The sequence below is a fragment of the Hyperolius riggenbachi genome, chromosome 10 (genome assembly GCF_040937935.1).
Source record: "Hyperolius riggenbachi isolate aHypRig1 chromosome 10, aHypRig1.pri, whole genome shotgun sequence".
In the NCBI taxonomy this organism is placed as follows: Eukaryota; Metazoa; Chordata; class Amphibia; order Anura; family Hyperoliidae; genus Hyperolius; species Hyperolius riggenbachi.
The window spans coordinates 97,094,170-97,107,332 of record NC_090655.1 but is presented as its reverse complement, the minus strand read 5'-3'; the positions used below and the strand labels follow the sequence as shown (position 1 = coordinate 97,107,332).

The window sequence follows — 13,163 nt, the reverse complement described above, 5'->3', positions numbered from 1 at the left end:
GGCGCTCCAGGAGGGAGTGTAGCCTGATTGGCTACAATGTGCCTGCTGACTGTGATGTAGAGGGTCAAAGTTGACCCTAATGATGCACTATGGGAGAGAACCGAACTTCCGGAAAAGTTTGTGGTTCTCCGCGATCGCGAACCCCGGAAGTTCGCCGAACCATTCGGGCCATCTCTAGTCATTTGCGCTGCTGCTTTGCTATTAATGTTTTATTAATTAACAGTACTACACATGCAATTCATTATATCATAAGTGTTTTTCTTTTTCTTTTTTTTTTTTATTCAGTGTCACTTTAAATGAGCTATGTATATAAAACGTGTATATTCTTCCTGCATTTGACTGTAATTTTCTGTGCCTTAACAGATTTCATTCCAGAATCAAAAATACCCTGTTATTTACTTTCACACAGAAGCAGACCTAATGTGTACTTCTGTATGAATGTGAAAGGAGAATTATAATATAAGGTTACCCCAACAAAGGTGAGATGGTATGCAGATGATTCACCATGGCTGTACTGTAGAATGACTGTATATAGTAGAATCTTGTTATAGTAAATTCTGATATAGTAAACCTCTGGTTATAGTAGACTCAGTCCTTAAGTCCTTAAAGAGGAACTCCAGTGAAAATGTAATTTTAAAAAAGTACATTTTTACAATAATTATAAATAACTGATTTAGTCAGTGTTTGCACATTGTGAAATTTTTCCTCTCCCTGATTTACATTCTGACATTTATCACATGGTGACAATTTTACTGCTGGCAGGTGATGTCAGTGGAAGGAGATGCAGCTTGCTGTTTTGGCAGTTGGAAACAGTTGGAAACAGCTGTTATTTCTCACAAATCAACAAAGCTCCTACAGTGTGATGTCAGAATCATGGTCCTGACATCACACTGTGGGAGGGGTTTCACCACAATATCAGCCATACAGAGCACCCTGATGATCCCTTTGAAAAAAAGGAAAATATTTCTCATGGGAAAGGGGGTATCAGCTACTGATTGGGATGGAGTTCAATTCTTGGTTACGGTCTCTCTTTAACATGCGCTTGTATGAATATAAAATGTATGACCAATTCAGATATAAACATATAATATAGTAAACTACTTGGCCAGGTCCCTAGACATTTTTACTGTTAGGGTATTTTTACTCTACATGTTTTGGTGGGGCTGTGCACTTTGTCCCAAGATATGGTGAACAACAATCATGTATACAAATAATAAATGTTGGATATGATTTAATTTCAGATTGTGCTTTTTCCCCCCATCACCTTTCACCTAGGTGGTGTTTGCAGTAGTCACATACAGCCTATTGAAATTATGTTGTAGTGCAAAACAGACTATTGTCCTTCTGTTATGAGTATTTGCAATGCTGTGTCTCAGAGATAACATAAGTACAAGTATCGAAAGACCTAATATACAAAAAGACCTCAGGCTACTTTGTTGCCTTCAGGCAAAATAAATAAATAAACCGTGATACTTGGGAAAACTTGAGCAGCCATTAACAGTTAATTGTATTTCCCAGTCTACCAGGAGCAAGAGCCACAGCATTCTGACTTGTGATTATGAGGCAGGAGAATTGATAAGGTTAAAGCGGCACTACAGCGAAAAACTGTAAATTTTAAAATATGTGCAAACCTATACAAATAAGAAGTACATTTTTTCCAGAGTAAAATGAGGCATACATTACTTTTCTCCTATGTTGCTGTCACTTACAGTAGTTTGTAGAAATGTGACAAGTGACAGGTTTTGGACTAGTCCATCTCTTTATAGGGGATTTTCAGGGATATATTTTTTTCAAAAACACTTAGTGAATTGCAGTTGCTCTGTCCAACTGCCAAAAAACTGTGTAGCGAGCAGTGAAGCTGGCCAACATCATTGTTTAAATCCTTTTTAGGGAATATCTTTATAAAGAATAAAAGCCTTGATGAGAATCCTATATGAAGAGATGGACTAGTCCAAAACCTGTCACTTCTGTCAACGTTCTACTGCCTACTGTAAGTGACAGCATTATAGGAGAAAAGTAATTTATGGCTCATTTTACTCTGGAAAAAATGTACTTGTTATTTGTATATGTGTGCACATATATTAAATTTTACAGTTTTTCACTGTAGTGCCCCTTTAAGCCTTTGTTTACGTTGTTTAACCTCCCTGGCAGTAAGCCTGACCTACGCTTGGGCTAGCCGCTGGATAGGATCACATGGCCCCCGGAGGATTTTTTTTTATAAAATATGATTCATATGCTTAACCTCCTGAACGCTAATCCCGAGCTGAGCTCAGGGTATGTCGCGCAGGAGGAGTTCTCAGGCCCTGGTGGGCCGATTTGCATATTTTTTTTTTGTTACACGCAGCTAGCACTTTGCCCTGGGCTTGCTACATGATTTAAAAATAAAAAATTTAAAAAAATAGTGCTGCGCCACCTCCTGGGCGATATAATTGTATCACCCAGAGGGTTAAGCTAGCACTTGGCTAGCTAACCATGCCCCCCAAGTCCCTCCACTCTTCCCCGATCGCCGCCATTATACGTACCTCCCAGGGATCCCGCCATGGCACAGCCTCCCAATCAGCTCCAGGCTTCGCTATGGGGAGGATCAGGACTGTGCATGACGTCATGTCCGATCCTCGCCATAGCGACGACTGAAGCTAAATGGTGAAGCTGCGGCTCTTGTGGGATCGCAGACGGGTAAATATTGCCAGCGGCGATCGGGGGGATCAGATCGGTGTCGGGGGACTTGGGGGCCATAGTTAGCTAGCGAAATGCTAGCTTGAGCATTTAAATCCAATTTTATTTGAAAAAAATCCTCCCGCAGATGCAGCCTCTGAAACTGCGTACCGCCAGGGAGGTTTACGTTCATTTATATCTGGTTTCTAAAATGATTTACAATATACAAAATTGCAAATTAATTTGATTTTGAGTGTACTCTTCCAAAGGCTGAAACACAATAGTTTCAATCAAGGAAGTGAAGTATTTAAATCCATAAAAAAACTGAAATAAGGATGAATCTAAAGGATAAAAAACTTATTCCAAAAAAAAAAAAAAAAAAAAAACCTGAAGTGGAACTCCAGCCCCCCCAAAATATATTTTACCTTTCAAATCTGGATGGCAGTTGTATTATAAAAACAACCAACTCACCCTAGGAGGCACCTCAAATTTCGAAACGTTCAGGGTAGAATATAAGGCTGGATCTGCTTGTTAGCAACATTCTTCTTAGCCTACATTTAAGGTGGTGCATTGCAGCAAATTGATCACTTTTTAAAGGGTAGTGGGTAGGGTGGAGGCGCCTAATGTATGTTCTATTTTGGTATTTTTAAATGCAAATAAAAAATTATATAATGAAAAGAGAGGTATTTGCTTACCAGTCCAAAAGATATACAGTAGACACCAGTTCAACTGGAAAACATTTTTTTATTCAAAAGCAATCTGACAATGCATTTCACTGGTCATGGCCCACTTCCTCGGGTCAATACAAAATGCCTTGATAGCATAGGGGATAGAGTATAGACGCCTCTACCAGTCAGACCACCTTTGGAGGTAATAGCTTTGCAGTTTTTCTGGAAAGTATATCCTACTACAGGAGAGTGACCATCCAGTATCCAGCAGGACCTGGAGTACCGAGCAGGGACGGTTAATCCCCTGTAGGCCTATACGGTGGTTGCAGGAACTGCAACCCACCTTTGTGAGTATATATTTATATGACGATACTCCCTATACCTGACGATACTGCACCATTGGGCTCCCGGTCTCTCCCTACTTCTCACCTAGGTATTCATGGCCCTTACAAAAATCACCAAAAGGAAAAAAAAAACTATAACTTTTTAAAGGGGCATGCCACACTGCAATGCACCAGCTATGTTGATTTCACAGTTCGTCGGGAATGTTGCTGTTATAGTGTGTGGCATTATAATGCACTGCATGGATAAACTGCAAAGTGCATCCTTTAACAGTTACAGTGAGGCATACTTTTCATTTTCTGTATGTTTCACTGTATGCGATGCAATGAGCAAATAACGTGCGATGCCGCTTTTCAGTTTCATCACATTGTTTTCCTGTTGTCAAAGGGAATGCAATGCAACACTCACTGTGACCCTAGGCTAAGACTTTGGGCTTGATTCCCAAAGCCGTGCTAACGGTTTAGCACGGGTGTGCTAAACAGTTAGCACGTGATGTGCCGTTCGTGGACTTTTGCTCGCGCAAAGTGCCGCGATCGCGGACTTTTGCTTTGCAGGTTTGTGAAACTGGGCAGTGAAACAGTTTGTGATATTTAGTGTAGGAAGTTCTGTGTGTATATTAAATGAGTGAAAGTGCATGCGAGTAAACTCCAACAAATGCATCGGTGCGTAATAAAACAAAACACAGCTGAGATTTTAGTATAGCTCCCTATCACCTCACACTGTAACGCTCTCAAAAACGCTAGCGTTTTTGCCACTTAAAGTGACACTGAAGTGAAAAAAAAAAAAAAAACATAATGAATTGTATGTGTAGTATGGATAATTAATAGAACATTAGTAGCAAAGAAAGGAGTCTTACATTTTTATTTTCAGTTATATATATTTTTTTTATAACATTGCATCATTCTTTCATATTTGCAATGACAAACCAAACTCTGTATTTTAAACAATGAAACAGAGCAGAGCTAATGAACTCCCCTGCAGTAAAACCTTATGTAAGTCTCAGTTTCTTTAGGCTACTTTCACACCAAGACGTTGAGTTTTAGGGGACGTTAAGGTCGCATAACGTGCCCCTAACGCAACGCATGGTGGTGTTGAAGTTGGACATCAGATTGAGCCGCGTCATGCGGCTCTCAAAGCAGCAGCTCCAGGATAGTGATGGAAAGTCCGGATCTTTTTAAGGATTCGGATCATTCAAATCGGATCATTGAAAAGATCCGGATCTTTAAACTGAATCATTTGAATCATTTTACTAGGGAAGCAGACTGGGTGAAATGACTAGCAGGACAGGAATTTCCCTGCACTGTACATCCTGTATGTTCCTGCTTCTTCCAGACAGTAATCAACTGTGAAACGAATCTTTCATTGTGATGATCCGGATGATTCGACTCACAAAAAAGATCCGGATCAAATGAACGATTCGTTCATGATCCGGACAACACTACGAGTCCCACCATGAGTCGCCACAGTGCAGTGAATATTAATTAGCCATGTGGCTAGTCATTGAGCATGTGCAAGCAGTCTAACGCAGCTGAAGCCCAGTATAACGCACAGCATGCTGAACATGCAGCGTTACAATGTAACGCAACATGGGCACTCTGAACAGCACATTGATTTTTCATTATTGTGAGTTAGGCTGCGTTACTGACTGCTGTAACGTGGGACTTTAACGTCCCACTGTGAAACCAGCCTTAATGTATAAGTGCTTCAGAAAATAGGACTGTCTCCAACCCAAGTTGGGTCAGAGAGCTCAGAGAAGTTCTTTTGCATAAATAACTGAAGTTTCTTAACTCTTCCTATACTGGAAACAATGAGACTTGTGTCTTTGCTACTAATGCTCTATTTCTTAGTTGTACCTACACATACAATGCATTATTTCATAAGTTTATTTTCACGTCAGATGTCCTTTAAAAGTGGAGCAATTGTTAGAGCAATTTCAGGCCCTGCTTTCCCTTATGAAATCACTCTGAAAATGTAACATGCAGAGCCATTGCAATTGCAGCAAATTGCAATGCTTGCTGTGGGATCATGGCAATTCACTTTCAGCAGTGAAGCACTTTTGGAATCACTGACCTAGAAAGTATAAATTGCTGCTGAGTGGGTCCCAAGCCTTTTTCTGACTCATATTTGTGATGCTTCCTCTCAACAGTTAACAGGAAAGTCTTCAATTCTTATATTGTTTTGCGACTATCACATGATTTTAAAAATTAGCCCAACTGCCACTTTTGCATTCCTTTTAAAAAAAGACGCCCTCTCCATGACAGTTGACACCTTAGTACACTAAGTAGTTCTTCATGTTCACCTGCAAATCACACACTACAGGTTCGATTTTCACTGTTAATAAATTGATCAGCTTAATTTTTTGGATATATGTACTAATATAAGTTCAGCTTGTGAATGCAATATGGCCTTGAGGCCAAAGGCATAGAAAAATAATGGGAACCGTCAGTTGAATTTTCCTTTGGTTTCCAGTTATATTAGTTATGCACTTTTTGTATGTGTTGCAACGTATTGGGTCTGCAGCATTGTGCTTAAAGTGAACCCGAGTTGAGTTATATGGAGGCTGCCATATTTTTGTTGTTCCTTTTCAACAATACCTGTTGCCTGGCTGTCCTGCTGATTCTCTGCCTCTAATACTTTTAGCCATAGACCCTGAACAAGCATGCAGAGCAGGTGTTTCTGACATTATTGTCAGAACTGACAAGATTAGCTTTATAGTTTATGGTGTGATTCAGACACTTCTGCAGTCAAATAGATCAGCAGGCTGCCAGGTAACTGGCATTGTTGATGGACACCCAAATATTCACAATTTAGGCAGATGTTCTTCTTTTTTGCTCGCTATGAGACATTAAATCAATGCTTTTAAACAAGCTGTACAATGACTATTTTAAATTGTATCAAAGGCCTTGATTCATAAAAGTGCTGTCGGTAAGGTAAATTCGTGTCGGTATTTCAGCCTTCTGGGTGGTCATTCATAAAAATGTTTCTAGTTGTTATAGAAGTGCGGAGATATTCCGCTGTAGGCTGGCGTTAGGCTGTCGGTACGCATGCGGAAACAGAAGAAGCTGGCCGAGTCCCTCCGTGCGGTGTTCTCTCTGCTGCTGCTTGGGAGGTCTGTCCCATTCACTGCAATGTATTCCGCACGCTTCTCGCCACATCAGAGGTAGCGGTACGCCCTGTCTGCATACCGCTTCCTCTAATCTTTATGAATTGACATTTGTTACATTTTTTTAAGATAATCACCGCGCAAGGCGGTGATTTATCACTCTGCTCGCGAATGTCAGCTTTTCAAGCGGAAAAAGCCTTTATGAATATAGATTTTGCTATGTGGTCGGTAAAGTGAGCTGTTTTCAGCATTTTCGCATGCGGGAATGCTTTATGAATCGAGGCCAAAGTGTCAGATCTTCAAAGTTGTCAAGATGTGATAAAATATTTCCACAAATGTGAGAGGTGTACTCACTTTTGTGAGATACTTTATTATCCCTATCCATATATTTGTATATTTGTGTCATGTACAGCACTAGCAGTTGAGAAGTTGAGAATTAGAGAATCATTCACTTGCAAACCACATATTTTAAAACATGATTTATTGTACAACTTTTTTATGAAAATAGTAACAACATGCAAACAGTATCCAGAACCACCTAGCTTGAAACATGCAAGTAAGAGCTGTTCCAGAGATCATACTGATAAATGTAGAGCATTTACCTAAAAATGCAGATAGAAATAACTCATGCAAATACAGCTTCTGCGAGAAAGAGGAATGACTAAGTATGATGTTTTGCTTGCTTTTAGGAAGGTTCCTATGCATTAGAGAAGTCTTGAGTGCTTTCTGCTTGCTGAATATCTTGTTATGCAAAAGGTCATCTCCCATTAGCTATTAAAAACACATCCTTGATTGTGTATTGAGTATTGAGTATTGACTACTTGTGAAAAACCTACTTTACATAAAAACCAGTTTTTTAGTAAAACTAGGTTGAGTGATATTTATTTTAAGCAAAACTAATTTTTGGTCATGTGAAACAAAATAATGTTGAATTATAAGTGTATTATCAAGTACCGTAGCTACATTATTATTTTGTTTAATTCCCCTTTAACTGTGAAATGTTTGCCAGGTCATACACTGGAGTAGTAGTAATAATACCAGTTTCTATTATTCTGTGGGTAGAGTGCACAATCAAGTATGATGCACAAAGTCGGAGGGCCCTGACAAAGACAATCAAAAGGGAAGGGGTGGAGACATGGTAGGGGGGCTGCATCAAGAGGTTCTCTGCAGAGAGAGTTAGGGAATTAGCCGGGGTGGGGTAGGCCTTCTTGAAGAGGTGAGTTTTGAGAGCTTGTTTGAAGGTGTTAAAGAATGGGGCAAGCCTGATGGGCAGTGGGAAAGAGTTCTACCAGGTGTGGGCAGCTCTAGTGAAGTCCTGTAGTTGCGCATAGGAGTGCATGATTTGTAGGGAGGTTAGAAGGAGGTTATTGGAAGAGCAAAGAGATGTAGGTCAGGCAGGACTTGTGCATAGATTTGTGGGCCAGATATAAGACCTTGAAACTGATTCTGAAGCGGATTAGGAGCCAGTGAAGGGATTTGCATAGGGGAGTCATGGAGACAGAACAGTAGGAGAAGTAGGCTAGTCTAGCTGTTGTGTTCATGATGGGTTGTAGGGGGGATGAAGTGATTCAAAGGGATGCCTGACAGGAGGGTGTTCCAATTGTCCAGGTGGGGAGATAATGAGGGCATGGATGGCGATATGGAGTTAGAGCTGGGAGTCGTCTGCATATAGGTGGTAGCTGCAGCTCAGGAAGGAGATTAGGTTTTTCCTTTTTAGCAGGGGAAGTTTTGTGGCCTGTTTGAAATCAGAGGGGAATGTACCAGCGGAGAGGGGGAGGTTAAATGGAGAGATGAGGACTGTGGCACTGACAGGGAGGTGTAGATGGAGGAAGTTGGATAGGACAGGGTCCAGGGGGCTGGAGGTGGCAGAGGAAGTCCCTAGGAACGGGTTGATTTTTAAAAACAGTGATTTTTTTAAAGGAGTAAAATCAGTGAGGTATGGGGGGGAGAGGGAGGGAGTGGCAGAGTGAAGGCAAGATATTTCACTTTTGAGTGGTGGCTATTTTATTGGTAAAGTGGGTGAATAGAGAGGGTGGTGGACGGGAGGGGGGGGGTAAAGAAGGGAGTTGAAGGTGGCGAAGACGTGCTGTGGGTTGGAGGCTTGGGATCCAATCAGGGCAGCAAAATAATGCAAAATAAAAGCTAGATTATGCAGATTAAAATAGCTGCAGGTTGGCCTTGTACTCCAAGATGTCTGAATTGAGGGGGGATTTTCTCTATTTGGGCTCAGAGGCACGTGTTTGATGGATGGGTCAGAAGATGGGAGAGGGGGGCAGCAGTGTCTAAGGCTTTTAAAAAAGCCTGGTTGTATTGAGCAACAGGCTGGCTCGGACAGGGTAGGTTGGGAAGAGAGGATGCAAGGGAGTGGAAAGTGTTTAGAAGAGCGTTTTAATGTCCATCAATGTAAGCAGTAAAATATTGTCAGTTTGAGCCTGGGTGCAGCAACAACCCATGCGCCCCCTTCCATAAAATCTCAGTGAGTGCATGGAAAGTGAGGGAATTAAAGAGGAAAAGGTTATGGATTTCTGTGAGTTTATTGCGGACCGGTTTAGCGCTCCAGAGTAGAGAGGGGGAGTGTGCTTGAGAGTGGTCTGAATGGGAATGAGGGAGGGGAGGAGGTGATTGTGGGTGCGGGATCAGGCTGTGGGGGAGGTAGAGAGAGGTTTGGTGCAGGGGGTGAACAATGGAGTGGGGTGGAAGATGCAAGGTGGTGGAGGGCATAGTGGGTGGCTAGGACAGAGTTGAGGGCTTGGGTGCAGTGGGTTGGGGGTGGCAAGTAGGGGAGTGGGGTGGGAGGTCGGTAGTTGTTGCTGGCAGAGTGGGAGGGTCGAATTACATGAGGTAAGGTTAGAGCAGAATAGGTGGTGAGGGCGGTAAAGAACCAAGTGGAGGTAGAGCATGTTGTATTAATGGTGGGTATGGAGAATAGGGAGGGAGATGAGTGCAGAATAGTGCAGGCATCATGGAGTGGGAGAGTGAGGGCGGATAATGGTCTGCATAGCCTAGGATGGTGTTAAGCAATGCAAGGTTACAAAGAGTGGAAATTACCTTAGTTTACTGCCCAATTCTGCTGAATGGCTGATGAAATCTGGTAAATTCATGTAAAACACCCTTAAAAGTGACCCTTTAAATGCAAGGTTACTGACATTGGAGCTCACAATTGAGCAAGCTTATATACACCCAGCCTAAGTGTCTGCATAAATTGACCTACAATACAATCAGCTGTGAGATGATTAGGAAGTTGCGCAGAGGGGGTTAAGGTATGTACACACGTCCAAGTTTTTTTGAACGACTTGTCGTTTGAACGTCAAGCTGGACATGTGTATGTGCTGTAGAGCAACTGATAACAGCCGGTTTGCCCAAACCGCTTAACGGATCCATTGAACCAACTGTTGTTCAAACGACTGTTGGGTCCATACATGTGTACAAACAACTTTAAGTCGTTTGTCCAACTAATAGACGTTCAAACAACATTTTTTTTTATAACATAGACTAACGCACAGCAATACAAAGTCTACGATTCTATTTACGATCGGATTAAATCCAACATGTCTGATCTGGATTCGATTCAATTTGATTTGTCATTGTTTTGCAATGGCAAATCGAATTGAATCGAATCAGAATCGGACATGTCAGATTTAATCGAATCGTAAATAGAATCGTAATCGAATCGTACAAAGAATCGTATCGTGCAGATTGGGCTTGAGTCTCCTCAAGTCTCTGCAAATAATAATAATTGGATCAAGATCAAGACAACAAAAATGGATCAGATACAAAGATGAGAGAGATTGTCACATACGCAGGCAGATGCAGTTGAAAGTGACATTGAAGAAAAAAAATATGATATAATGAATTTTATGTGTAGTACGGATAATTAGTAGAACATTAGTAGCAAAGAAAAGTGTCAATTTTTTATTTTCAGATATATAGCTTTTTTTTATAACATTGCATTATTCTGTCATATTTGCAATTTACAAACCACACTTTGTATTTTCAACTATAAAACATAGAGCTAATGATCCTTTGAACTTCCCTGCAGTAAAACTTTATCTAAATCGGTCTCTCACTGTTTTTTGGATGTTTAACCTGCTGAGCGGTCTGGACGAGCTCAGCTCGTCCAACACCGCCAGAGGCTGCCGCTCAGGCCCTGCTGGGCCGATTTTAACCAAATAAAAAGCAGCACACGCAGCCGGCACTTTGCCAGCCGCGTGTGCTGCCTGATCGCCGCTGCAGCGCGGCGATCCGCCGCGTGCAGCGGCGAAAGAGGGTCCCCCCAGCCGCCCGAGCCCAGCGTAGCCGGAACAAACAGTTCCGGCCAGCGCTAAGGGCTGGATCGGAGGCGGCTGACGTCAGGACGTCGGCTGACGTCCATGACGTCACTCCGCTCGTCGCCATGGCGACGAGGGAAGCGAAACACGGAGGGCCGCTCATTGCGGCCTTCCGTGTTATCTCTTGCCGCCGGAGGCGATCGGAGGATCGCCTCCGGAGCGCCCTCTAGTGGGCTTTCATGCAGCCAACTTTCAGTTGGCTGCATGAAATAGTTTTTTTTTTATTTAAAAAAAACCCTCCCGCAGCCACCCTGGCGATTTAATCAGAACGCCAGGGTGGTTAAGTGCTTCAGAAAACAGCACTCTAGCTGACCCAAGTTGGGTCAGAGAGCTCAGAGAAGCTCTTTTGCATAGATAACCACTGAAGTTTCTTAACTCTTGCTGTACTGGAAAACAGCATGATATTCATTTCTTTGCTACTAACGTTCTATTTCTTAGCTGTACTACACATACTATTCATTATATCATACGTTTATTTTCAGTTAAGGTTTGCTTTAACCACCCTGGTGTTCTATTACCTGCGCCAGGGTGGCGGCGCAGCAGTTTTTTGTACATTTTTTTTAAAATCATGTAGCTAGCCTAGCGCTAGCTACATGATGCCCCCTCCCTGCGGCGTCTGGCATGTAGCTTTGATCGCCGCCGGTGCGTACCCACATAAGGAAATCCCATTCTGAACGGGATTTCCTTAAGGGCTTCCCCCGTCACCATGACGACTATCGTGGTGACGTCGTCGACGCCGTGACATCAGACGGAGTCCCGATCCACCCCTCAGCACTGCCTGGCACTAACTGGCCAGGCTGCGCAGGGGTCTCGGTTGTTAGGGGGTGGCGGTTACGCGGCAGGTAACAGCGCATCGGTGGCGAGCGGCACCAACACGCAGCAAGCAAAGTGCTTGCTGCGTGTTTTAAAAAAAAATTGTGAAAATCGGCCCAGCGGGGCCTGAGTGGGCCCTCCAGCGGTCATGGACGAGCTGAGCTCGTCCATACTGCCAAGGAGGTTAAAGGAATCATCAGGCTAAAAATAAAAAATCAGCTTTACTCACCTGGGGCTTTCTCCAGCCACTTGCAGCAGACTGTCCCACGCTGACCACTCCCCGCACGGTGCAGAGGACGACCTCAAGGTCATCCTTACTGCGCCTACGTGAAGTATCGCTGTCAAGCGCGGAGCGGTCAGCATGGGACAGTCTGCTGTAAGGGACTGGAGAAAGCCCAGGTGAATAAAGCTGATTTTTTTTTATTTTTAGCCTGATGATTCCTAAGATATTTGTTGTAGATTCAGTGCAGAACAGATGCAGAGATGGTTTGCAAATACCAATAGCATTCAGGATCTGGTTTATTTCTGTCCAAGCAGGAAGTAAGAGGGATGTCAGGAAACAAGCTCTGCTGGCACTTCCTGCTGTGTTTGCATTGTATTTGTGCTTGCAGCTATTCAAATTTGCTGTTGTACCTGCTTGTTCTGTTGTCTGGTACATTTTTGTTTTGGACTTTTTCTGTGATAGGTGTGCTTGTCCTTAGTGTTTACAGTAAATTACACTAATTTCCTCTAAGCAAAATAATTTGTTTCCATTCCCAATTTGAAACATATAGTTTTCAGTGCTAAATAATATAGTATAATTGAAATATCCCATGACGATCTCTAAACCAGAAGTTAATGAACTAATGGTTCAGTCAGGACTACTTTAACCACTTGCCGACCGCGCATTCATACCGCGCGTCGGCAAAGTGGCAGCTGCAGGACCAGCGATGCAGTACTGCGTCGCCAGCTGCAGGCTGATTAATCAGGAAGCAGCCGCTCGCGCGAGCGGCTGCTTCCTGTCAATTCACGGCGGGGGGCTCCGTGAATAGCCTGCGGGCCGCCGATGGTGGCTCGCAGGCTAAATGTGAACACAAGCGGAAATAATCCGCTTTGTTTACATTGTACGGCGCTGCTGCGCAGCAGCGCCGTATGGCAGATCGGCGATCCCCGGCCAATCAGCGGCCGGGGATCGCCGCCATGTGACAGGGGACAGCCTGTCACTGGCTGCACAGGACGGATAGCGTCCTGTGCAGCCCCGATCCCCAGAGGAGA

The 13,163-nt window shown here is 43.1% G+C and overlaps 1 protein-coding gene and 1 long non-coding RNA gene across 3 annotated transcripts in view; one reads left to right on the top strand and one right to left on the bottom strand.

Annotated features, from left to right (window-relative positions):
- The window catches only part of PCDH15 (protocadherin related 15), a 1,564,441-nt gene that overhangs the window by 147,559 nt on the left and 1,403,719 nt on the right, over positions 1-13,163 (bottom strand). The gene's annotated exons all lie outside the window — the stretch shown is intronic.
- The window catches only part of LOC137535960 (uncharacterized), a 376,361-nt gene that overhangs the window by 315,726 nt on the left and 47,472 nt on the right, over positions 1-13,163 (top strand). The gene's annotated exons all lie outside the window — the stretch shown is intronic.